Source organism: Tyto alba, unplaced genomic scaffold (assembly GCF_018691265.1).
Source record: "Tyto alba isolate M040663 unplaced genomic scaffold, T.alba_DEE_v4.0 Super-Scaffold_26, whole genome shotgun sequence".
Classification (NCBI taxonomy): domain Eukaryota; kingdom Metazoa; phylum Chordata; class Aves; order Strigiformes; family Tytonidae; genus Tyto; species Tyto alba.
In genome coordinates, this window is record NW_024881300.1 from 5,405,593 (window position 1) to 5,433,077 (window position 27,485).

At 42.2% G+C, this 27,485-nt stretch overlaps 2 long non-coding RNA genes across 3 annotated transcripts in view; both read right to left on the reverse strand.

Annotated features, from left to right (window-relative positions):
• Positions 1 to 15,707, reverse strand: part of LOC116962964 — a 74,572-nt gene extending 58,865 nt beyond the window's left edge. The window contains exons 1-4 of one of the 2 annotated variants that reach the window (XR_004407895.2): positions 15,228 to 15,707; positions 12,707 to 12,808; positions 10,471 to 10,557; positions 9,906 to 10,082 (exon numbers count right to left, since the gene is read on the reverse strand). This is a non-coding gene — a long non-coding RNA (uncharacterized LOC116962964). Of the gene's footprint in view, positions 1 to 9,905; positions 10,083 to 10,470; positions 10,558 to 12,706; positions 12,809 to 14,077; positions 14,370 to 15,227 lie in introns of those variants that run through there. The other variant, XR_004407896.2, reaches the window with a different exon arrangement.
• Positions 15,708 to 17,383: 1,676 nt separating this feature from the next.
• LOC122153909 overlaps positions 17,384 to 27,485 on the reverse strand; it is a 47,095-nt gene continuing 36,993 nt past the window's right edge. The window contains exon 3 of the long non-coding RNA XR_006165768.1: positions 17,384 to 17,476. This is a non-coding gene — a long non-coding RNA (uncharacterized LOC122153909). The remainder of the gene's footprint in view (positions 17,477 to 27,485) is intronic.

Sequence of the window (27,485 nt, forward strand, 5' to 3'; positions counted from 1 at the left end):
TGGAATAGATATATTGGGCACATCAATATACACAGCATATACACGGAAATACTTTCTTTTAGGCAAAAGAATCATAAGTGTAGGGAAAAAATAAACATTCAAAACCACTTAAAGCCCCCAGCTTCACTATGAGACATGCATAAACAAATATCTCTGCTATTAGGGCTCTCTCCATTTTCCCGGAATCCCCTGTTATGGGTTACTTAAACTATCTGGTGTCAACCACGATCACTGAGCGTGAAGCCCCGCAGTGTAATGCTCCAGCTTGCTGCAGGGGGAAGACACATATTGTTGCATACGGATCTGACATCGTCTTATCTCGGGCCTTTTGCTGTTGACATCTGTCACCAGTTCAAAACTTATTATAGCCACCATCTCCGTTTAAATTTACAGATACGTTTTAATTAAGGGGGGGGGGGGGGGGGGGGGAGGTAGAAATGTGTTTCTCTCCTTCAAGCAGCGCCTGGGTTTCAGGCAGTTGTTATCTCCGGTGTGAAATTTAGGCTGACATGGAGCAACACTTGCCGCGCCGGCGGCCGGGCGCGGAGCGGCGCGGAAGGGCCGCGGGCGCGGAGCCCCCGCTGGGCTGGACGGCGCCGCTGCCTAACGAGAGCCCTGCTTAAACAAGTGTGCAGAGCACATCTGCCAGAGCCCTGGGAGCCGGGTCTGTGTGACCAATTCAGCGTCTGAGAGCTAAATTAACGGTAAAGAGTTTAATTGTGAGTAAACAATAGCACATTAAGGAGCAGTAAACACAGCAGTAGGGACCAAAAGACGGAGTACTCAATCACAGATGTGGCTGCTTCGGTGCCTTCATTAACGATCTCCCCCGTCTGTACCTCACGGCTGCTCTTGCGGCACTGTATGTCGCTTAAACGCACCGCTTCCCCTCCCAGCCCAACGCCCTCCAAACGCGCATCGGCGCTGGCCCGCGCTGCGCACCCGCGGCCCGGTGCGCGGCCTCCCGCGGCTGTTGCAGGGACCCCCGGCTGCCCACTCCCGAGCCCACGGGCCTAGAGAGGGACCGAGATGGAAGCAGCGGCCCCAAGAACTTCATCAGACAGCAGCAAGAGCTTGCTAAACACCTGTATTATTTTTAAAAAGTAATGACGCGTCTATTTCTTAAAAATTGGTAGGCATGTTTACCCAGATTCTGACAGCCCTTGAGCACGTTGCCTCAACTTTCTGGAGGTAAATCTGGGAGCCAGAGCAGTTGCTACCATGACCACTGTGCCTCAGTTTCCTCCTTCACAAAGAGGGAAGGGTTCCGATTCACGTGAGCAGGAGGCTGGGGGGATTCCCTGGCGATCCTGTGAAACTGCAAAACTCACACACCAGCTGAATAAATTATATGAGAGGAGATACAGAACTCTTGTTCATCATTTTGTTTCCTCGTTTTCCCTTTACTCCCACTCTCATTGCTTATTGATTTTTGTTTCCAGCTGACATACAAGCGACAGCCTATATTAAGACAAGAGCAGCTGAAGCATCAGTAAAGTCAACATACCATTAATAAATCTGCTGTTTGATGATGCGCATTTACCCCTCTGAGAAATGCCTTAGGAAAACGTAACCACTCCTGAACGGCAACTAGTAGTAGGTGGGTGGGCTTCAAAAAATGCTTCTCTGCATGATGTCCAGTAGGAGAATCCCTTTCAAAAAAGAGTGAGATGGATGAGCTGTCATCGACCCACTTCATACCCTGCTTTGCAGGCCACTCATAAAACGGGCAAAGGACAGTTCTGGTTTGTTCAACACAAGATAAAAATTCACAAAAGCTGATTGACACGAAGAAACTGGAAGTGTGGTAAACTACTTTAAACATGCACTTCTGGAAAGCACTGATCTACTACCGTAACTCAGTCGTGTGTATCCTCTAGTTGCTGAAAGACTAACCACCACTTTAAAACAATTGAAATCCCTATATATTGTGAGTATAAGCTTTTAATTAATTTGCCATATTACATATATCAACAGCTAGACAGAACTGGAGCTTAACAGCTCTTCAATCTCGTTTTGAAGCCAACACAAATATTTCTTCATTTCACCCTGCTTTTGACTCACTATGTAAGTAGAAGGAAAATAGCCCAAACCACTGCTGGCATTAACGTCACAAAAGGTGTAACCTGGTTTAAATCACTGGCACTGACTCTCCTTGTGCCAGCAATGAACGGGAATCCCTGTCTTCACTTGTGGCACTCTGCAATTAAAAAAAATTTTATGTAAGAAGAATTATTAACTCATGAAACTCTCACATGAAATGACACAGGCAACAGGCTTGCATGGTCCCAAGGCTGCTGTTTTGATTGCCAGGCAGAGAACCTCGCCCTTTCCCGTTAAGGGAAATGAACTGTGCTCTCTCACCAAGCCTACATGCAACCGTGCAAGCCCCACACAGAGGATCCCACCGAGGTGCTCCCACTTTTCCTACACCCACAGTGGAACCGGAGCCTCTACTCCGTGCTGGCAGCAGCTCCCTCCTGCAGCACCGGCCCCGGCTGGAGCTCTCTTCTTCCACAAGTAGGATGCTCTCCCCAGTGCTACTAACAGCGCAATTGAACAGAGAGGGTTAAAAACAAAACAAAAAACACGAACAAACCACGTACACATACACCACCACCACCACCCCACCCCCCCAAAAGAAAAAAAAATAAAAGGAAGATGTAACACGTGAGGGAATAAAGGATTTCGCTGCTTATTCTGTCCAGGCTTTTCTACTGAGATTGTGACCAAAAACGTTACCAGGGTTTTGTGCTGGTGAACACAGGCACCACCTACTTGCACTTAGCCATAGCATTAGCGTTACACAAACAGGGCTCTCAGCCTAGGCTTGATCTGAGCACGTAAACGAGGAATTCCCTCTGCCTTTTGCCATTCAGCTCCGTACAAGTATTAATAAGGCAAATCTCCAAAATCCAGTCACTCAAACCCGAGGAATGGTTCCAGAAGGGCGTAAATCTTCAGCAGAGACTCAAGCAAAAAGAGGTACAAGCTACCAAGACAGCCGGTCCATATTTGTATTCTCCAGTTTATTCAGTCTTCCTCTGATTATTTCATTAGCTCTTCACTTTTTAATGAGTGTAATCCCACAACTCCCCAAGCATGCACACTACACAGCCTGTCCCTAGAAATTATCTCCCTCTGCCTTTTACAAAAGCTCTCTCACAAACAAACAGACTGCTCCACGCTGTACACACATATCCATCTAACTAACACAATTTGCCAATTTGCCAAAGGGCAAAAAACTCTAAGCTCCCTTTATTTGCCTTGCTGCTGAGTGATCTCAGCCCCAGTGACTAAGAGTCAAGCAGCGAGCTGTGGGGAGATGCCACGCTGCAGCTAAACTCACCTCAGCTGCAAGCAGCAGAGCTGCCATCTTGCTAATCAGCTTTAATTTAGCTGTCTCACAGCTTCATAAGTAAATAAAGACTTACTTAGTGTCAGAAATATCAGTATTTAACCGTAGAGTTTAAAAAGTATGGTAATTAAAAGAGTGCCACAAGTCACAGCTCTGTGCAATCCTAACAGATTGTAGGGTTTGCCTTTTTGAACCTCTCAGCACGTTTAGAAACTTGAGTATAACAACAAAAGGTGTTAATAGCTTTAAGGGGAGCACCATGCTGATAGATTACCCATTATGGTTATCCACTCACAGCGAAATGGCAAATAGGTTTGATCAATTCGATTTTAATGTAAAGTGGAGCTTGAAAAAAACAGCAATGAGCAAAGAGAAGACCTTTTGTTGCTAATGTGTCTGAAAAAAGCACTTAATTGAGGTCATAATAATATTAGCAGTTATCACCATCAATAATTCAGCCTTATTTATTACTACATGGTAAAGTTCTGTCAAACAGGAATCGTTCAGGCTTTGTTATACATGTTAACATGAAGCTAGCTGTTGGATGATTGGTATATATTTCACCAGCTGCTCAAAACTGCGGGATAGCAAGAACTAATGATATTCTTTCTTGGTCCTTGCATTACACAATAGTTAATTTGCTGTATGCAGAAGTATACGTTACAGATATAATAGTCCCACATAAAGTATGCGTAATAAAAAAAGCATTTTATCTGAAACAGTGACTGACTAATCTTGCCTGAGCTATCTGTCATAAGGAAAACAATTTCAATTCCTGCATGATTTAGTACTCCTACAGCAGGAGAAACATAAATTCTGCCTCTTCACACAGTTCTAGTCACCTGTGATTAGTTATCTTTAAAAAATCTAAACGAACGTATAATTGTACAATTATAGATGCTAACTCCAGTGTTAAAATTTAAAATGTATTAGTCTCGTAAAATGCCTCATTAATCTCTGGGTCTTAAAGGACATACTTGTCCGGTAATGAGCCAAATGCAGGAAATATGTGTGTGATGGTGGATAGGGGAATTTTAGCTCTTTTTTTTTTTTTTTTTTTTTTTAACCTTAGAATCATTTTATTCCTACAAAATCTGTTTATCGAACACAAAGAAGTTGTCAGTGACGAAGTCAGTTGTAGTTCTCTGGTCATTAACTATGGGAATAAGCTGTTTTGAAAAGATTAGTTTTTCCTTATACACGATATTCATGGATTTATAACAGCTATATAATTACTGACTGGAACTGCAACCAGAAAGGTTGGGCAGGAATATTGATCTCCCCCCGCCTGCTAATGACCGCCTCTCCCCGCGCTGAGGGCAGGTGGGGAGTTACCGCCTTCCTTAAGGAAAAAATAAGAGAAACATCATGGGAGCACCTGTGAAAAACAAAGCTTAGCCCCCTCCGAGGCTGGCCGGCGGTGGCATTAGCCGCTGCAGCGTTGGGTGCCGGCGGTCAGCACCCAAATTTGGGGTGAAGCGAGCGCGGGGGCAGCCGCAGGTGATGGCTGCAGCCCCTCGGAGAGCTAATCCACTTGGCAGCGGCGAGATGGCTCCTTGAAGGAGCTAAAGTAGACTGACACAATGGCCTGCGAGGCATTAAAATGTAGGAATTAAAAACTGTTAAATTGCACAGAGGGATTCTTAACCTCAGCCCTTTGGCAACACAGTGATGTTTCTTCCCCTTTCTTCTCTCTCGCCCCTTCTTGAAAGTGCCATACACAGTAGATTTATTTTTTTTTTCCAGATGCCTCGCTGATCAGACCTCACTAATTCTGGATGCCAGTTCCTTGCCGTACACAAACCCCGTTAATGACGGCTATAAAGCGTCTGAACGACTGCCTCAAAAAATAACCTCGCCTTCTGCTCCTTGCCGTGCTGCCCGCTCCCCTCCCGCCTGCCCCATTCAATAGCCGTGCTGGCCGTATCGCTCAGGAGCACATCTGGATTCATAGATTTGAACCTTTTGATCCTGCAAATGTAACAGCTCCAGACAAGCCTTCCTTTGCAGTTGGGGCTGTGCAGATTCCCCACCCAATTTGAATGAGAAAGGTGAAGCTCTGTGTTGTTTAAATGGACAAGCAAATGTTCAAAACGATTTTAAACTGTGGACCATTATTGTTTGCCCTGGAGCTTAAGTAGATGTGGGGTGGTGTGGTTTTTTTTTTTTTTTTTCTTTTTCTTTCCCTGAAACACAAGTTATCCTCAGGCTCAACAAACTGACATGCGGTTCATGACAATAATAGGGTATCACTCAGCCAGTTTGTAGAGAGCTGCCAAAATAGACTCTTCTTCCCTAGCTGGTGGGTTGGTTTGGGGTTTTTGTTGTTTTAAAACAGCATGACATTTTAAAAGTTATTAGAGCATTAATGCTGCTTTTTAATGAATAAAGCTTTATAAAACTACTGATATGGAATTAACATAAGTTTACCTCTGAAAGCAAGTATCTCTTTTTTTCTATTTTACTATCCATTACTTCATTAAATCAACACTGAAAAAGACCAGCCTTGCCAAATTTCTCACTGCACATTCAACTGTTTGCCCATGACAGTGTTTGAATGTGCTTATTATTTCTAGTAAAGCCCTTATCATTTTCACTGTGAAATTTAAATCACCCTGATCCAACTCTTCTTAGCTAAAGTCAGCTTTATCAACCACAAGAGATGTGGGATTTTAAAAAGATCTGAGTAAATTCACATTGTTTGGATAAACTCATTCAGGGGGTTCAGCAAATGAAAGCTGAAATAGATATGTATTCTAAGGAGGTTATGGGCTGCTCAAAAACAAAGAAGTTAAAGCATAATTAAAAAAAAAAAAAAAGTTAATAGTATCAGTATCTTTTTAATGAGGGCATTCACAGCCCGGGTTTTGAATTGGTATTTCTGTGCCTCCATAATAATTCAGGTGAAAAGTAGAAAACCATTAAACTGTTCACACAAAAATAATTTTTTTCCCTACAATTCACTCTGCTATGTTATCTGGTCAGTGTTGTGCTATCAAAAATGTTAAGGGCTGCATTTATGCATTATCCCACAATTTAAGTAACTGTGTATCATGTATATTTAAAACCATCTCTCTGTAGTTTTAATTATCTCAGTCTGCAGGGACAAAACGCAGCTCCCATGCCTGAGACCGAAATGAAAGTGCTGCACGCTGACAGCTAAGATGTCTGTCCTAGCTTGTTGAGATTTCCTGTAAAATTTGCATTGAAAAGGCAGCTTTAAATATACTTAAAATAAAAAGAGCATTTGCATCTAATTTGCTACACTTGCAGTATTAAAGTTTTATCTGAATAAAGACATGTCAAATGGATTTATATAGTTAAGCTGATAGCTTTTAAAGTCAACACAGTAACATCAGCTAAATTCAACAAAGTAATGGCAGCAGCTAATGGCATTTATTAGTTTATCATCATTTACTTAAAAACCATAACGCAGATCATTTTATTTTCACATTACTGTTTGTGATTCTTTGACTCAGTTTGTATTGATTCCACAAATTATGGCAGAAACTGACATTTATCTAACAGTTTTCCAAGCTACAAATGTTGGCTTTAGTGGGAAGCAATTGAACACTTGCCACACAATGGTTTGAGCCATGCTAGAAACAACCATCTTCAAATAAACACATTTGGCAACCATTTTAAAATAGGATTGTTGCTTGTCTGATAATGACAGAAGGGTTTTTGTTACTGATAAGGCTCTTATTACAAACCACTGCCTATGTAATCTACAGCTTGATCACACAAAGTGCTAAGCACATTCACCCCAACCCAGCAAAGCGCTGGAGCATTAAGCTTTGTTTCAAAGATATGCATAATAACAAGCAAGTCTTTTTACAGTATTTCTCTTCTGCAGATGTCAAAGAACCTCACAAAAGAGATCATCACTGTTTACACAGAAGGAAACTGAGGCTGGGAGAATCCAAATCACACCCAGTGCTGCAGTGAGACTTGATGTTGAGTCCCAATTTAGTGCTCTGCACATTATATTTTACTGCCACCCTATGCTCCTGTTGACTTCAAAGTGTCATCATCACTTGCCCAGACTTCAGTGGAGCTACTTGCCAAAAGCACATGCTTATGATAAAGATTATTGAAAGGGGCCTGAATGTTACAGAACAGTCTTTTGACTGTAAATCCGTGGTAAAAAGCAGGGTTTATGAACTATAGTCTCCATTCTGCTATAGCTCCCTGTTTCCTCCTCTTTTTAATAATAATTACTGAGGCCTAAAAATTTACCAGGAAATACTAAGCAATATTTTATCGCCACCATAAAAACTAAGCACTTGCTTAATCTGTAAATATTTCAGGTGTGGACACCAATGTCATCACTCAGTTTTACAACTGCATTTGAAAACAACAACAAAAGTTTTCAGTCATGAGATCTACTCTTCTTCTCAGAGACATCTATGCCTGTTCTTCAGTGGAAGAAAAAAATCTGGCTGAGTTGGAGATAGGGTTTATTTTCAGAATGATGCATGGAGGTCAACATTAGTGCTAATGGAGGCCCATGCCTAATTCCCCATGTCATATCTTAAACCTTTAATTCCAAAGTGATCACCAGCTTCTCTCTTTTTTATTTTTTTTTTCAGTCGCAAGGCTGTATTCCCAAGAAAAGTGACAATCAAGTCACATTTGGCAAGCATTTTGAAATGATCATGCTTTGTTCATGCCATTTATTATAGTTCTCCCATACCAATGGGCTTTGTTCTACTGTGTCCTCACCCTGAACTCTGGCTTCTATTTCAGCATACATTTGTAATTCCCTATCCCTGGGCTGAAAAGCACAAACCTCTGCCTCACCAGAACAGCCTGAGACAGCTGGAGCGATGGATCCTGAGGCATAGCCATCCTTCTTAAATCGCCATCTCACAGCTGGCCAACTTTCCTATGTGTAACTGCTGGATCGGGCAAGAAGGAACTAAAAACTGTATTGACCTTCACTTGGAGCCCCAATCTGACCTCATTCAATTCAATAGGAATTCTGTTCTTATTTTAACAGCAGCTGGATTGAGTATTTATAAGGTTTTATTTTATTGAAGATTACTAATGAAAGCTACTGCAAAAATTTATTTTGTGGAAAAAAAAAATTTGAGTAAAAACATTATTTCTTTTGCTGTATAGGCTCTCTTCCTTCAGCTCGGAGAACGTGGTTGTAACCCACTAAAAATGCATACCATATTTTACAGCTATTTCAGTCATGCTGGACAGAATGACAATCGCAGAAGTTTCCTTTGTGGCACAGAGACAAGATGTGTTCTCCTTGGGGCTGGAGGGGAAACGGTGCCTCTAGCAAGACTCCTCCAGTGGAGAATATTATGGCACAAGTGTTCTGAGACAAAAGCCTAGAACCAGGTAGCTACAGCACTGCAAATAGCATCAATGTTTAAGAAGTAGGACAGCTTAAATGAGGAGAGTTATATCCAAAGTCAGAGAGAAAAAAACCAACCTCTTGGTTTTCATCCAAATGCAAATAGAAGGCTAACCCAGCTGCTGAAGAACTGGTTCCTGCCAGCTCCACCTGAGAAACAGGGCATTTTGCACAGCAGTAGTTAGAGCCTCCATATGGCTTTGAGGTACAGCCCCTAAGCAGTTTAATTTGACCTGTAAACCCCAGGGCATGGGAGAAGTTTCCCATCCCTGATCACAGACGTGGGCTGGAGGAACTGCTCGAAGCACTAGTCCCTCTAGAGTAACATGAAGCGAGGCAACCTCACCAAGTTCACGTCCTTTCAGTTGCATCTCACTATGTTATGGTGAGTTTTCCTTTTTATTTCAATCTTCTTATACTTCAGGCAGCTCATTCCTAACTTGTGCTAGCAATGGCTGTTCTCCGCTTTCATTCTCCCCCACTGAGGCCCTTCCTACCCCACACGGGAATGAAACAACAGCACCCCAGCTGGTGTCTCTACTGTAGCAGGCATGATAATGTCAACCAGATATAGGGCCACATCCTCAACCGATGCAAATTATCCTAACTTCATTTACTTCAGTGGAGCTCTTGGTGTTTTCTATCAGATAAGGATGTGGACTTTAGCATTAATCGTGTGCAGAGCAAAAACCCACCATTTCAAGCTTCATTATGAAACAAGTGCTACATTAGCACTGAGCATGGCAAATCTCAGAATTTCCCTTTAATGATCTTGAAGATTATGTGCAGCAGGAAGGAAGAAGTGGAAAATCTGTCATAAATATCACTGAATATTTTTAATAGCTGAAAGCTAGGCTTTCTTTAACACTCCTGCCTGAAAAAACTAGAGACTATTCATTAACTAGGAAGCAAGGGAATTGGTTTGTCATTATACTATGCCTGTGAGACAGAACACAATGAAAAGACAAAGTTCTCAGGCCTGGAGACAGCATAGGCTAGGAAAAAAAGTAGATGGGCAAGCACAGCCATATTAAAATATAGTATGTATAAATATGGAAATGGCTCTGAAAAAACTCAGGATGCACTTATTAAATATTGGCTGTTGCAGCCTGTTCTTTTCTCATCCTTGGCAACCCTTTTAGTCACTACACATCATCTGACGGCAGCAGGAAATACCTGTGATGGTGACTTGCTTTTCAGTATCTCTAGTGACAGCTGGAGACAGCTTACACGAGTGGAGTCTGCAGTGGACTCCCCCCGCTCCCCGATCGTGTGTAGTAGGTGCACAGAACACCGTAATTCTGAGAAGGCATCAGAGCGCTGCTGCTTGAGTTGACAGTTACGGCTTTAACTCTACAATGAAAGAAAAAGTTCCTTAAATCATCCTTAACCCCATTTTCCAAGCCCCAGTCTGTGCTCATGCACTATCCCAGTCTGCTCCAGTACATAATGTGCATCTCCCAAGAATACCAGAGGTTGGCTTAGGCTTGAAGAAAGACCTTTAACACTGTCCTGACCTCAGAGCAAGAAGTGGAATCCTATTTTTCCTCAAAGCAACCATGGAGATGGAAGACGTTGCAGCTATGCGCACTGTCTCAGTATGGTCTTATAAATTTAATCCATACTGACACAAAACCTTGAGAAGTGTCCATGTAATAAGAATAATGCATGACAGGAGGACATAAAGACCTAGTCAAGAGGTTGTATTTGTGGTAGTGTTTCTAAAAGGAGATTGACTTACTTCCTTAGATGTAAAGGTTGCGTGAAGCAAAAGCATCTTCTCTCTTTGACAGGAGCTGGAAGTCTGCTATGAATTACATGTTATTTGCTAAAAAGAAACAAACAAAAACTATTGTGAATACATGTCTTCTATAGGAAAGGAATTAACCCAGTACGTAGTACTGTATTTCACTGACATTTTTAACAGAGTGAATACCCTGGAAAGCTTCACTTGAAAAAGGGAACTGGCAAGTACCGCAGCCTTTATGAAAATTATCAGTTTGCTTTGACTGCATTGGGTATATGGTTAGAAAAGTTTTTTCCTTGGATAAATTTCATTACACTCCCAAACTGTACTGCCACACATAATTTCACTTGCACTTGTCTACAAATAAATCTTTGTATCTCTATTTCCACAAAATTATACCCACCTTGTATCCTTACCCGCAGAAATATTTGAATATAGAGAAAACCACTCATTTTTTTTTCTTTCTCTTATAACCTGTTAATGACAAGTTTGCCCTCCTTTTGGAGTCAAACTTTTGCCAAACAAAAAAACAACAACAAAACCTTTGTGAGAATTAAAGGAATGAATATGTAAACTACACAACCACAAACAGCCAAACAGGAAGAATAACAATAGCATTGTGATTAAAACATTGCCATTCACTTTATGGACTGATTGCATACTCCTTTTTCCCTCTCCCTTCTGAACCAGTCTTTCATTTAGAGTTGGAGGGAGCAACAGAAATCTCTTGGTCTCAGCTGCTAACCGGTAAGGCCCACGATTTACAAATGAAGTCAGTTCTGTCCGTGCATGGCTCTTGAGCCCGCATGTGTATGTTTACTGGCTCTTGAGCTAGAATGTGTACGTTTACTGAAGGATTACAGCCATTACATTGCATTTTTGAATACCAAAGATTCAGGTCTTGAGAAATTGTTTTACTTGCTTATCACCAAATAATGTGCCAAGTTGAAAAAACTATCTTCAGTGATCTGCTAATCAGTCTTTCCTACTAGGTCTACTCTATTGTCTACATTTAAGATAATGAATATTAAAATTGCACAATTCATCCCACAGGGTGTTTTTCAAATTATACAGAGCACAATAGAATCCCTTTTCTTGCTGTGGAAATTTCACCTTCTTTAAGGTGGAAACACACGAGATATGGATGAGTGGAACGTAACACTGTGCAGCAAAGAGGAGAGATCCACGACAAATATAGCAGGGCAAACCTTTAATCTTATAGAAAAATGAAAAGGTCGTTGGATCTTGGTAGTCTAATTTGGTATCACCAGCCACTGCCCACAAAATCAAATACGTCTGTGTGTAAACCACAGCGGGCCAGACGCAGGCAAACAGAGCAGGTTGCGTAAACAGCGATAAGATCCGCATGCAAGTTACTGAGGCTCGCACATATATTTTGATATATGTGCAAGACAGAAGGGGATATCTTTTACCCATATGAAGAGAACAAGCACATACTTGCATGCTTAGGTCCTAAAGACAATCCTTCCCCCGAACTATAGAATACAGCCCTGGAGAGGTGAAAGCCAGCATCAGCCTGGCTGGGTGCTGACCTCATATCCAGCACGTCTGGGAATTTCTAACTTGGTGGTTAGACTCTGAAATGTCTGTTCTCTGGAAACCAGAGAATGACACAGGGTTTCAATGTAGTTTGGTTTTATAGTAAAATTATTTTAATTTATTAAATAACAATTATTTAGAATGGCAAAATTCACAAAGACAGTAGATTTGAACAGAACTTTTGAATGTGATCCAAAATGGCAAAACTTCTAGTGGGTTTGGTGAGAGAAGAGGCCCACACTAAAGATGTGTTTTCTAAGGTTTTAAAAACTTTACCTCAAGAAACTTTCAACTCCAGAATCAAACAGACAATCTTTTCCAAAAGCCTATCCTGAACCCCTTATCCATTTATAATTAGTCAGAATATTTAGCTCTCACTTCCATGCCCTTTTCAGACCAGAAGAGAAGTTCCAGCATTTCATCTAATAACCAGAAACAGAGGCTGCTGGCAGTGGGGCAGGCATGGAGGGTGGGTATGTCCATACCCTGCAACTTCAGTGGTAGCTCAGCACCCCTTCCCCTCCCATCCAGAACTTCTCTGCCCGTTGCAAGATCAGGCTTTTTAAAAGAAATGAGAAAATACAGTGTATCATGTTAACTTCCCTCCTTCTTTAAGATATACTGTACAGGTCATAACTTATCCTTTTTAATAAAAAAGAAATAAATTTACCTTTTGAGTGTCATTTCTGACCACTGCTGCCCCTTTGCTAAAGCCACAGGGCTTCACAGTAGACAGCCTGATGGAATTCCAGTTCACAGCTTAATTTTCCTCCTGATAAAAGAGACAAAAAGTTCCTTTCAGTAAAAATAAAATTTAATACGGTCCGCAAATTTGATATATTACAACCTCCGACCTCAGCTTAATTGTTCACAAAGGGCTAACGGTACCGCTGGCAAGTAAATGACTTCTACAGAGTGTTGCAACTCTGATAGCTCAAGAGAAGGGGAGCAGGAGTCTGACAGATAATCAAAATTTTTAATGTGAACCATAGTGAGAGAGGTTATTCAGAGCACACCCAGACCATAGGAGCCTTCCACAGCTGCCATGGTAGCTCCTTAGGATGAGAAATGCTTAAACATCATCCTCACTCAAGTTCGTTAAGTGTTGCTGCTGTTAGCTACCAACCAATATAGAGTCTGACACTTTACAGCAACAGACAGCAACAATCTGGGATCTAGAGACAGAAACATGGTACTTAAATTTCTTTGAGGCCAAACCTGCCCCCAGTTCTGTGGCCCTCAAGAGCTTTTCTGAGTTTGACAAAGAACCGAGGGAAAGGGCATGAAGACAAAAAGAGTCATGCTAAAACAGCCACCACTGGCCCATGGTGGCTGACCTTTAAAGGCTACTGCAGAGAGCAGGATTTTAGCGAGGCAGCTGGGGCTGCCACTGCTTACACGGATTTGGAAAGGGCCCCGGAGGGCAGGGCAAAGGGAGAGTGCAAGGGAGGCAAGGGGGCAGAAGTGGTGTTTGTCCTGGCTGGTTTGATTTCAGAAGTTACAGAAGGATCAAATTTGTTGCATTATAACACATACTCCACCTTACTCTCTGGACACTGCCAAAACTGCACACTCCGCACACTCCAGGTAGACACAAGAATACTTAATGTATGCTTCTTGGTTATACAACTCAACTTCAGATCCTTCTTCCTACTGAAACTCTTATATTGTGGTGATGGGTTGACCTTGGCCAGATGCCCACCCAGCCACTCTCTCACTCCCCCTCCACAGCAGCACAGGAGGAGAAAATAAGATGGAAAAGCTCATGGCTCAAGATAAAAGACAGGGAGATCACTTACCAATTATTGTCACAGACAAAACGGGCTGGACTTGGGGAAAATTAATTGATTGCCAGTTAAAATGGATTTGGGTAATGAGAAACAAAAACTAAAACACCTTCCCCCTTGCCACCCCTTTTTCTCAGGTTTAATTTCCCTCCTTTGTTCCCAACTCCTCTACCTCCCCCTCACCCAAGCAGTGCAGAGGGAATGGGGAGCAGGGGGTTGCAGTTCCATAACAGTTCCTCTCTGCTACTCCTTACACTTTTCCCCTGCTTCAGTGTGGATCCTTCCATGGCTGCAGTACTTCAGGATAAATCGGCTTCTGCGTGGGCTCTCTGTGGAGGCTACAGCTCCTGCCAGGAGAACCTGCTCCTGCACAGGACCTCCATGGGCTGCAGTTCCTTTGGGGAATGTCCACCTGCTCCAGCACGGGTCCCCCCGTGGGCTGCACCATGGATATCTGCTCTGGCATTGTCCTCCATGGGTTGCTGGGAAGTACCTGCTCCACGCTGGTCCTCTCTGTGGGCTGCAAGGAAACATCTGCTCCAGAGCCTGAAGGACCTCCTCCCCCTTATTCTCTGACTTTGGTGCTCTCAGAGCTGTTTCTCACACTTTTTTACCTCACTCCTCACTGCCTGTGCAACATTCTGCCCTTTCTTATGTTTCCAGAGAGGTGCCACCAGCTCTGCTGATGGGCTCAGCTGTGCCCTGCCGTGGGTCCGTTGCAGAGATGGTTCTGGCTCTGTCTGGCATGGGGCAGCCCCTGGTCTCTTCACACAGAAGCCATCCCTGCTACCAACACCTGGCCACAGACATCCAGTCCAGATGTGCAGTACCTGGCAAACTACTGAGCTGACTCTGCTCCCCACATGCTGCCCTGCTGAAGTCAGCAGAGACCGGCGGCACACAGAGCTGGTGTGCAGAGAGAATGACCCCATGGAGTTTAAGGGACCACGCTGACAATATTACCAACTAGGTCCTTACCTTCTCCTTGTATTGGGAGGACACAAAGCAAGTTACTTTGTGGTCAGGGGGACAGCATGATCTGTAAGCTGGTTTAGATCATCATCTTTATTATATTGGTCAAAATCAGGAAAATCACATAGCTGCCCCAGCAGTTGATTTGGTAGCTAGAGGAGAGATGGGTCATGGGCTTATGCAGAGGAGAAGATGCTCACCTGCAGTCTAAAACAAACTAAAACCAGTACCATTCTTGCTCCTCCAGGATATCGAGAAACCAACAGCAACAAAAAGCATTTATTTCTCACTGTTAATCTGGGTAGGATTTTGGAGCTGTATACCATCATGAAAAGAGCAGGCCTATTAAAAATACAATAGCAGGGTGCATGCATGTCTATAAAGGGAGAGCATTTGCTGAAGTGCTGAACTGTGCATACATTTACACCTTACCAGGCACAGGTTGTTAGCAGATGTACTTATACAGGTAGTGCTGAACGCAGTTTCCTCCTTCCCGTCCTGATTCAGTGTGGGGTCAGCGACATCAAACAGCTCCCACAGAGAGCACTTGCAGCCCCCCAAGACCACTGACAATCGCGTTTGTTCTGGCAACTGTTGCTCGCCCTCGGGGTCTGCTCCGCAGTGGGTTGCTGCTTGCAGGCTGAGGCTCGCAGCACAGAGGAACCCAAACTGTATTCTACTGGAAAAAAAGGAATAATAAAACCCACGTGCTGGGTGAGAGGGTAAACGCCTGCTGCCTCCTCCCAAAAATGTGGAAGGCAACAGCAGCCTCCATGCTACCCTGCACAGGCACTCCCCAGGGCACAGAAGGAGCCAGGCTCCCCGGGATCCCCCTTGCCAGCGCCACATCCGAGGAGCAGCACTGCCGCCCCGGCACACCGGCTCTGCTACGCGCCATTAACAACCACGCTGTTTGGCTCCTGGACGGGCAAAAAGGGTGGTGAAAGCTAAACCTGTCTTCATGTTGGTGACAGACAGCTGAGCTACCTACATGTGCAAACCAAAGCGAAAGAACGTTTTTAGATGAGAGGGTATCTGTGGCTAAACAGCCAAAATCACCAGCCTCTCCCTAAATTAGGGATGCTGATATATCCAGCAGCCACTATTCATATTGGTTGTCTCAGTGTCACTGGAAAGCAACTACCAAAGCCTTCAGAAGTTCATATTTCAATTTTAAAGCTAAGGCTATTTTAGCTAATGCCCCCAAGGCAATTGTCTGGTCAAATGTCAGAGTTTATATTGCTGAATGAAATCTCTATGTTTATGAGATCTCTGCAGTTTGGGAACCACATTAGACTCCATCTGAGCTTCTCAGATTATACTGTGTTGTGGAGATCTTATTTTTTTCCCCTCTGTTTGGAACATATCTCAATCTCCTCATACTCCTACGAACCTCTGTAAATATCTCTCTGTCATGTTTGAATATGAGTTTCATTGTTGTGGGATTTTCCTCCACTAATTCACTTACTGAAAAAAAAAGAATCTTTCCTTTTAAGTTGTTTCTGTATGCTTTTGAGTCTAATATCCTGCAAACTGGTAATTTATTTACTTTTTCGTTAGGAAAACATTGCCTGGATTTTGGTCTCTTATGACTAATGCCAAGCTTCAAACTTCATTTTAACTCTTTGACCCCCAGGATTCCCCTTCTTTTTTATGTCTCTGAACTTCTTGGTTGTTTTTGCCAATCACTGCATTACTGACACCTGGGCTTGGCTCCTCTGCTTTGGCACAAGGACAGCACAAGTGTTACCTGTTGCTGCAGATTAGCTCTGAGGACTGGCTTCCAGGTGAGTTATGCCCTGCCCACGCCCACAGGCTGCCACTGCTGATTGCACGCTAGTGGCCCAGTGCTCATGTAACTGGATCTAAGGCATCTGAAGCCTTACATAGCCATTCAAGTCATGTGGCTTGAAGGCATTTCTTGATTTGCATTTTTTTTTTTTAAAAAAAACAAAACAAAACAAAACCAAACAAACAAGAAACCAAACCTTTTTATACTAGAGCACTTGCTCCTCTGCCAGACCTGAGTCATTAAACCTTTTTGCCGTTTTCCCTAGCAGTGGGTTTGTTCTCGTGTTTTTAATGTCTCCTTTAGTTTGGGGTCTCTATATTTTTGAGTGTCCAGTTCATGACACCTACAAGCTAGTACCAAGTTGCATGCATTGTTAATTCCACTGAACTTGTTAGTTCAAAGATGGACACCAAAACTATGGAAATGTTTTTTTTTTGAAGTTTGGTCTTGACAGAGGACTTTTACTTGGCCAGAGAAGCTGGACTGCTACACCGTATGGAATAACAGCACTGATGATGGCGATGGCCATAAATGTGAATGTTCTTAATGCAGAGAATTTTCCTACCAAAGCTTTTAACTTACCTGCCCTACACTTTATTTTGTTAATATGTAAAGGCCACTCCTCAAGCAGGCTGTATTGTACATTCTCCTTTACAAAACTGAATCTAAATAATGAAAAGCTACCTCTTTAAACACAGAACAGAATGAATCCACTTTCCTGTTTCCAGAAAAGACAGTGGCTAAGACCCTCATCCCTCCCCCTCATGTTCCCACCCCCCCGTGCATGGTTATGTGACCTGCAGTGGCACACGGCTGCAGCAGCACCTCGGCGCCCACTTCGCCCATCCACGAGAGCTCCCACTGTTCCTCTTGAAATTGCAGCATGTGTCTGAAATAGGACAAAGGAAAAGGAGTATTTTAGTTTCGAGAGAGAGCATGGTAAGGATTGCAGTATACTTTTTCCTTCTATAGTCAAGGTTGAACTTTTTTGGCTTTGTTCTCCTCATATTTCTGCTAGAACCTCTCCATCCTTGGGAAAGCAATAGGTACCAGGTGCTGACGAGATAGCACTGAGCTAAACCCAGAAGTTACATTTTCATATTATCTTTCATGTAATGAACATCTGTACATTTTCCATTTATTTGTCCAAGCAAGATCCTCCATTTTCTTCTGTTTTTTTTTTTTTTTTATAAATATATTATTGGCTGATACCCAAGTAGGTAAAGTATTTCAGTGCCATCCTATCTCTAGGTTCAAATAGAAAAAAAATATGAAAGAAACAGTGTAAGGTTGATCACACACTTGTTATTAAGTCAAAGTCGGATTCAAGTGTTTGTGTGAGGTAGAATTATCTCATTCTTTTTGTCTGTGTCTTTCTGTGATCTACCAGTCAAGTATGTGATTGGATTTCAGCTCAACAAAACCTTAAATTACACACCTATTGTGCCTGAGCTAAGCCTAGTTTCACAGCACTGGAGAAGGCTCCTCACTGCTCTTTTGGCACTGTTCGATCTGGCTTCTGCTATCATCCGCAGGTTGATGAATGAGTAATAGGATTAGAAAGTCTCATCTCTGAAATGCTGTAATTGTCACATTTGGTGAATTGACAAAAGGCCTGGGTGATGGAGAGGTGCTCCGTAATGTAAAGTCATACGTTCAACCTGCACTCACTAGCCAACACTAAGAGAATGGGAGGAATAAAAAGAATCCCTCCAGCTCTCCATCTGCCCAACATACACAGATATCTGCACGCTCTAAATTAACCTTTTATGCATGAGTTTGTTGGAAGGCAGAGTGCTCTGCCTCTTAAGGGATCTTATCTCGCTTGAGGAAGATGATATACTTGTTGATTCTTTGGTTAGTGCAGGAGATTAAAAAGTCAAGGAGGGCTGGGAGCAGGGAGCAGACTTTCCTGTCCTCCCCATGAATCTTAAATTCAAAAGACCAGGGGAAAGATTTACCCCCAGGCAAGCAGAAAAGCACAGCTCAAGCCACGACTCAACAGCTGAGGATCTGAGCCTCCGTATTCATACAAACTGCTTTCCATCCCCCATCAAGGAGGGTCAGTGGCACACTGGTTCTGGCACAGAAATTCCACACTTTTCTCTCTGTGGGTTCACCTATATCAGCCAAGGTGTGTCTGAAAAATGGACAGACAAAGTTTTCAGTGGCTCCTATTCCAAGCCTTATTTCAAAAGGGCAGATTTCCACAGGGATTTACAAGCCAAACTTGGGTAGGTGTGTTAGTAAGGTACACTGGAAACCTACCTGCCTAAATAGCTATGTGAACATAGTATTGAAAAGCCTAACAGCAGAAAAGAAGCAGAACAGATAAGTAAAACCTTTCTATTTTTTTTCTTTCTCCTATTTACTGTTTTAATTTCCACTGTTTACAAGCAATGGCAACATCCCTGTTTTTAAATAGAAGGATGGAAAATTTAAAAATATAGAAGGGTAGTTCTCTATTCTAAAGTACCATCAGCACTGCCTTCTCCTGAGAAATGGCTTCATGCAGTGCATACAAATTAACACAGAACTTCATTCCTGTTCACCTTTTATTAAAAAAGAATATCAAAAGCCAACATCACTTTTGCTAAAAGAATGTGTCCCCAAATGCTCTACAGATGCAGCACGTGAGGTCAACATTCGCCATCCCCTTTTTTTTCTGTCAGTGTGAGTTTCATTTTAATTAGGAGTGCATGTTTTGCACATTGTAAAACTACCCCTGGCTCTGACCACCATAAGAAAAGGAACATTTAGCTCAGGAAACAGTAGCTGACCCTGTCTGCTCTTTTTCTTCCTTGGCATCAGCTTAGACTATTAACACCTTATGTGTGTTGCCTGTGTGTCCCACATACGTGTGCTCTGCATCCATTTCATGCAATACCTGTCGTAAGTGCATACTAAAAGCTTCCTACTGGGAATTCTCTGCTTTGTTTGACTCCTCTTCTTGGCGTCTTGCTTAGCTATTGAATTCATCTGCTTGACAGAGAAACCTTTCTATGTATTAAAAGCTTTGTCCTTGGAAAGCTGTGACATTAGACTTAAACACAGAGGCCTTTTTCACCTCTCGGTTCACTTCTTAATTATTCATTCCCAACAGAGGAAATCAGGAGAAACCTCGGCAGCCAATGTAAACATTTTGTAGTGGAAGGCAATTTTTTTTTCTCCCCAAGAGCACAGTGTGACCATGATAGTTGAGTTCCTTACTAAGAAATTGCTCTGTTTTTTTGTACAAGAAAAATGGGAAATAAGAATCCTTTATTTTTTGTGGGAAAGGACTGAACCAGAGCAAAACACAGCCCATTTGATGGTGACTATTTTGCTCAGAGAGTCCTTTGCCAAATGATTTCAGAGAAAAAGGCCCAAGTCTCCAATGTGTGTTCCATTTACAGTTTTCATTTTCTTCTGCCCCAGCTCAGAGCGGCCGTCCTACAAGCCCAACTAGTACCTTGTAACACGGGATAAGATCACCCAGTGGCTGTTGCTTTAGAGATTTTTCCACCTAATGTGGCAGCTGATCTAAAGACTCACTTTCCAGCAGAGCAGTGTCTCCCCATGGGAGCACCTTCCCCTGTTTCACACACACCATCTGAAGCGGCCGCCTTTCAGAGCACTCAGTTATTAATGGCAATAGATGCCCTGTGCAAACAATTTGCAGAACCAGGGCTACAGCCAATATTTTTCCAGTCTCGCTGTAACCTTAACTGCAACACACAATATTGGCCTGCTCCCAGGAACCGTCAGTGGGAAGCGCATATAGCAATGGGCCACCCACTTACTGTTTTCTTAGAGAAAGTTTGCCAGGAGTGATATGTAGCTTGCACCAGCTTCCTGAAAGATTTCTACACTCCCTGAGCCTGCGCAGGTCTGCCCCTACCAACTTCTCTCATTTCGGACTGTCTTGCTCCACCTCGTGCTGCCTCCATGCAGCCCAATCTTCTCTGATTGCTTCCTTTTTCTTCATCACCTTTTCCTGGCTTCGTGCCTCTTTTCGTGCTGTTCCTAGCACCCGGGACAACCTCTGATTAATGTTCAGCAAACAGCCTCCTCCACAGATCAGACCACACCCAAGCATGCTCTGTTGCTCTCATTTGGCATTATTCTGACTCGTGCCTTCCACCTTCCCCAAGAGGAGGCTCTGACTTGCTTGACAGCAAACAGCACCATTTGTGGGCCACTCCTTGTGCAAGTACCACCAGAGCTTCTCACGTGAGCAGTCAGTGGGACAGTTTATGTATGAAATTACCTATGATCATCCATAAACAAAAGGAAAAGTACAGCAGCATCCCAGAACTGCACTGTACTTTAAGATTACTTCTGTACCTTTTAATGACTATTGATAAATAACACCGTATCACCTGGTAACTGTTTCTTTGGAGAACTAGTGGCATGATACCATTTTTCCTTCTCCAGTTCTCCTAGGAGTCAGTAGGAAGCAGAAATATCCTCATACCTGCTTTGCTAAGGAGTGAGTAACGCACTTGCAAAGAAGCCACTTTTATGGTCCCTTGCTGTATGTTTTTTTCTGTCACCTTTTTTTCATATTAATTTGTAGGTAGGTTACCAGGATAGCCTAGTTTGGTGCAAGATGCTATATATATGCTACAGTCTTTTGTAAAATCCATTTCCAGGAATCATTGTCATTGGTAAACCAACATCTAAAATAAACTGAGAACTGAGGGACAGTTTCTTTTAGCAATTGATCATGAACAAATACTGTATCATTTTTAGCTCTCTTAGACTGCTTTATATTTATTTGACCTTTTGGGGCAAAATTCAAATTTCCCTCTTTGAGAAAAGGTAAGATAAAACAGAAAAGAGTTGGGTGGCTTCTCACTGTATTAAATTTAGTTTTCTTGAGACCAGCAATACTCCCAGCATTACACTGTTTCTATATTAAAATCAAATTCTGAAAGTTTGACAAAGCACACATTTAACACAGGTCAGCACTATATTGACAGGATGTTAATTTTAAATTGTGTCAGCATTTCCTGTCTTGAGTGTTAATGTCAATTAGCACCTTGCTGCATAACCTCCAAGTCCTCCCTTATTACGGGAAAATAGCAAAGCACGCAGCAAAAGCACTTCTATTCAAAACACCACTCACTATCAGCCAAACAAAGAGCTGTCATAACAAAACCAGCGAGGTGAAAGTGCCTAAGCTGCTATGGATTTGAGGTTAGAAGCCTTAGTCTTTTTCCTTATTCCTGATATTAAAAGTGTAAGTGTGTCAACTTGGAGCGAAAGGCTAATTACGTTGAGGCTCTTTGAAAAGTGTGTTACCATTCAAAATCTCTAAGCCAGACGTAAAGCCCTTGGCTTTAGATTGCACAGTGTATAGCTCACTGTAGGTCATCTGTTAGTATCCTTAACATACTCTGAATTGTGCAGTCTTATCCTGGGAAACAGGCGCATTTCTGCACACTTGCTTTTTTCGGTATTCACACAAGCTGTGGAAAGCACATGTTCCGAAATTTCAGTGACACCTCACTCCCAGGTGCCCAGTGAATAAGCCTGGTGGCTTTATACATGTTTTCCTAAACCGCTGTGTAAGGACAAACTCCACAAAATTCTCACCCTACTCCATTATTTGACAGCAGCTTACAATATATATGTGTATATGAACGTCTAGGTGGATACACATCTAGGCTTGGTTCCCTTTCTTAGAGTTACATACTCTGTTAAATTCAGCAGTGTGAACACCTAGGGTGAAAATTCTGACTTAAGTCAAGCAAAAGATCTACCATGGTGTCACTGCCTGTCTTTCTCAGAATATAGATGTATTCCCAGAATGACAGCACAAATCTCAGAACATTTAGTCTAAATTCTGAAGGAAGCTAGCTGGTATTGTAGTCTTTTGTGAAAAATAAATTTTAATGGAAAATAGAAGATGTTACAGTCTTTCCAATCAGCTCTAATCCCAGGCCTTGTTTCTAGATTATAGAAAAAAAAAAAATAAGGATTTTCATTAACAATTCAATGTAAAGCCTAGTGCTGGATGTCTGGAAGCTCCTGTTAAATCCATGGGTGCTCACATTTTGAACAATGGTTGCTTACTTTTAAACAAGACCCTGGTCAGTTTTGTAATTTTTAATTTTAACTAGCTGGTCCTTCCAAAGATATTTTGGAAAGCGCATTACCATCCATCTTGAGCATTACAGAGCAGAAGAATGAGAGAGAAGCATCACATACATAATTATATAGGATTAAAAGAAATTATTTCTATGCAAATCAAAAGCTCAATGGGCACAGCATTAACAATCTGCAGTGAGCTACACACTATTGCACCAAAGGGTTGTCATTTCATACTGAGTTGTGTGTGGCTTTCCTTTGGTGTAAAGTGGGTCTCCCCATGGGTACAATTATTACCCGCTGCGTCCCAGGTGAGCACGGTCAGCAATGGCAGTGAATGGCACTCATACCATAACTTACTCCCGCAGCTCAGGCAGTGTGTGTGGAAAACAGTCATTCAAAGTATAAAAAGCATTTTCATACTCGCCCTCAACCAGCACTTTGTCACTTCTATTTCTGCTTTTGTTTCTCCTGAGCACGGACTCAAGGTGTGGCCAGGCATCACGCAGTAAATCTCTTGCTCCTGAGATCTGGTGTAGAGATGACACAGGCATTATGCACAGACATTGCACTGGGTGTCTATGCTCTGCCAGATTCTAAACAAATTGGCCAAACAAATTAATGCCACACACCCTAAATTGGCTGAACAAATTAATGCAACACGCCCTTTGCACAAGGGTGCCTTTGAAGGCCAAAGACCGTGCATGTTACAGCGAGATGCGTTCTACTGAATAGGGTGTTTCAAACAAATCTGTTTTGAGAGGAGAGAAACAGTGTATTATAGTTTCAAGTTAGTGCAGGGCTTTCACCCCAGAGCTTTTCAGACACCAACACTGTGTGTTGACATTTAATTACTAAACTCTTAAAACAAATAATTTGTATGAGCAAATACTCCTCAATCATTTCATAATAACACCACTAGTGTTTCTTGGCAGTTAGAACAAAACCAGAAGCATGTTGAAATCGCACACACAATGCCTTGTTCTGACATGGGAAGAGGTGCCAGATAGAGCAGTGTGAACCCTCCAGGCTGTGGGAGCTGATGGGATTCAGGAACTGTGTGCTGCAGTTTTGTTCCCAAGGGCTGGCAGCAAATCAGCCCCAGCAGGTTCACTTGGAGGTTGGAGTTTACTGAATTTCATTCTCCAAACAACCCTCCCTCCTTCTGCTAAAGGTCCTTTCTTCCACCAAGCCCCAAACCTTCCAGCAAAGGATTAAGGGAGTGTGCATTCTTGAGGCTTGTTGGGCAAGAGAGGTAGCTGGAAAGGCAGGAGCCTGGCAGAGGAGCAGCAGGTATATGCTTTTTGTTGCTGTGTGACTGTCATGTACCTAAATCAATGGAACATTTCCTTCCACCTAACTTTCAGTGTGATCTATTGCAACATTTTGCACATCTCTGCTACCAAGCAGCTAAGCTCAAAACCAGATATAGCCAACATGTAAAACCCACCTTTGCTTTCTCACTTCCTCTGTTAGAAGGTCTGTCTCGGTGCAGCAGAAAATACCGGTACAGTGCTGGTCCTCTTTAAGTCCTTCTTTTTCTTGTGTTATCTATTATGTCCTCATTTTCTCATCAAGCTCTTCAGGACAATGTCTAAGACTTGTCAAGAGATTTTTTTATAAAGAAGCAATATTGCCCTCTTAAAGCATTCTCCATATTCTGAGACTATCTGCTTACCTATGTAATCCCCTCTGTATCTGGGACTTCTGTGAAGAATTATGTTAGAAGGATATCAAAAGAAACAAATCACTTTCTGATGAGACTTAAAATAGCTTTGCAAGTAGGAATCACAGCTTTGACTCGCTGTGTTTCTCCAGGTCCAAGCCTCATTAACATGTTACTGTACAGCATTGCTAGCTAGAAGACCTGTTTCCACCACAGAAGTGGCAGTTTTTTTAAAGAGTCTGGAGTTCCTGAATTTAGTGTGGAATAACTTTTGGGTTGAGTCACAGCACTGGGACCAACTAGGGCTGCTCCTTCCTGGTTCCCCTTCCCTCCTTGCACTTCCACCTGCCTGCTCCAAGTCTTCCCTTTACTCGCTGTTACATTCTGATCTCCTTACAACTTTCTCTCCTTCGCACAGCAGTCCCACCGTTCCCCAGGCATCTTCTTTCATGACACATCCCCCCTCCATCCCTGTAGTGTACCCTTCTCTCCTGTTTCTACGTATTGGTCCCACTGCTCTTAGGTAAAGTTAGTGACTTACAGTGAAAACTCATCAGAGAAAACCCGTCTCTAGAATCGGTTGCCAGAAGCACACTGGTTTCAGTGGTGCGGGACCAGGCCTAAGTTTGATGTGCAAGCTTTCCTTACGAAGGTTAAGCTGGAGCATGCTTGTTTGTGGAAACTTCACCTAAAATGCCTTCTTGGCCGTTAATGCTTTAACAGTATTCCAGGTTTGCATTAGTGGTCTCAGGCTTACTGTGCCTTCAGTTAGTGGACTTCTGAAACGCTAAGGTTGTCCCAGCATGCTGCCCTCCTCTCTAATTAGGAGCCACCTATTGTGTTCCATTTTTCTCTCCGAAAATTACCACTGCAACCTTGCTATCAGCTCAGTATCTTACCATTAGTCAGGAGGGAAAACGTGTGGTGTCCTTGACATGTCAGCTGGAAACGTCTGGCCCCCTTTCTCTCTAGGGAGCAAGCCTATAAGCTCTGTAATGCATTTAACCTCTATCACCTCAGGGAGTAAGAGTCTCCACAAGCAGTTTGCTGCCACCCCACCCCTGAGCTAACTCATTTACGTTATTTTTTCTTACAATGTTGAATAAATTACACTCCGCCCTTTAAAAATTATTATGGTTAATATATGACTTGCTAAAGAGATGTTTATAATTCACGTAACTCTATGTTATAGCTTTAATCTCATAACATAGAACATTAATAAATGTGGCAAGGCTCTCTGAATTAATAGCCTGACTTGTATTCACTTATTTAGACATGCTTGTATTTGTATACTTCTCTTAGCATATTGCAATGTACAGGCTAGGTTCTGTTCTCCATGCTAAAGGAGAAGAAAAAAAATGAAAAAAAAAAAAAAAAAGAGAATTAACATTGTAGGTAATCAAAATAAATATAATGCTTTGTTAAAATTACTAATTTCTATTGCAAAACATGAAACAGCTGGCTTTCACAATGCATCTACAAACAAGAATTTGATCCGAGTTTCTGTTTAGTTTTCATTTGAACAGGCTGATCTTTAAAGACAAGTGTATTTCTGCAGTCCTCAAAGGTTTATTAAATTTGATAAAGGCCATATCCCATGGTTCTTGATAGTTGGTTCAATAATGAATCCAGCTGCTCAAATGTGAAAGTTTAAAGTAAGACCAATTGTTCAGGCAAAAGCAGGGGATGTGCAAGAGCCAGTGCCAGGCAAAAACTTGGAAATTCCTTGTAACATTCATTCCCATTTTTATACTTACTAACTTTTCACCTCTTTTTTTGTGTTTACTATACCAAATATTCAAAGAACAAACCAGGAATGTTCACCCTAGCATGAAAAATGATGAGGACCCATAGAAAACACATTCCAAGTTTGCAAACCCAGGAACTCACACCAAAAATTGTTATTATTCTTGACAGGGAATTTCTACATATAAACCAAAAAATATGAAGTGTCATGAGACTTTCCTTAATTGCGTTATGCCTGAGAGAAATGACACTCGTTGTCATTTGGAAACCACAAGCTTGGAAATGAATGTGTTTAAAAGCAAAACAATACACAAGACTAAAAAGCCAGCCCAATAATCTTGAAGTTCCCCAAATTATTCACAGAATCAAATAATTTTCATAAATACAATAAGGAATGCAAGAGTCTCTGATTCTGGACAATGGAAACCACAGTCCTACCACAGTTCAGGCCGCGTCTCCTTTAGTAAGCCCAGCCCTGGAGCCCCAGCTACATGTAGTTGGTAGTGCCCATGTGCACGAACCCCTTTGCAGCATCAAACCCACATTGCAAATATTTGGTGTCAAGTAGACCAACTTCTTACTGTGCAGCACTCCACACATCTCTCAGAAGCATCACCAGCTGGGGAAATAACTTTGGTCATGGCAAGAAAGAAAGAGAGAAATATTTCCAGGTCTACCTATGCAAAGATCAGATTTTCAGGGGAGGGGGGAAAAAGTAATATTTCATGATTTTCACTTCATCTTCTTGGATTTTGTTGGTTTAACTTTGTTAAAAAGTTGCAAGCTTTGTAGCTAAGTGTGTTTGCATGAGAATCTCAATTAACATTTAAACAACCGAGGTTTCTGTTAGGGCTTAAAGTAGTGGAGAAAAGCCTGAAACATGAAAGCTCCAGAGTCAGAAGACACACAAAAAAGGATCTCAGCTTTAATCCTTGGGAAATTTATAACCAAATTCTTCATTTTTGTGTGTGTGCATGGGGGGATGGGCCCTAGTTATTACTTTCACATGCTGTCACTGGCAATACTAATGTAAATTTTTAACTAAACTCTGTACTATTTATTAATTAAATCAGCTCCACCCAATTTACACAATATTGCATATTAACCACTGGCTGACTTGGAAACATCAGTAAATGAATAAACTACATTTGAAAGGAAAAAGAGGTGACGTGCTCTGAAGACATTATTGACAGTCCTAGGATAAGGATCTGCATCAGATCTTACTTTAAAGCATTTGGCCTCAGGAGGGAGGGTTTAGCAGTTGAAACTCATCCTATTCCATCAGATAGATTAGTCTAGAGCATAAGATTCTTTTAAAGCCACTGTGAGAGTATATTAGCTATAAGCTGCTACTGAGAAAAGTCTGCATGTATCTGGAAGTAACTGTGTTCGTGCTCGTAACCAGCTATAG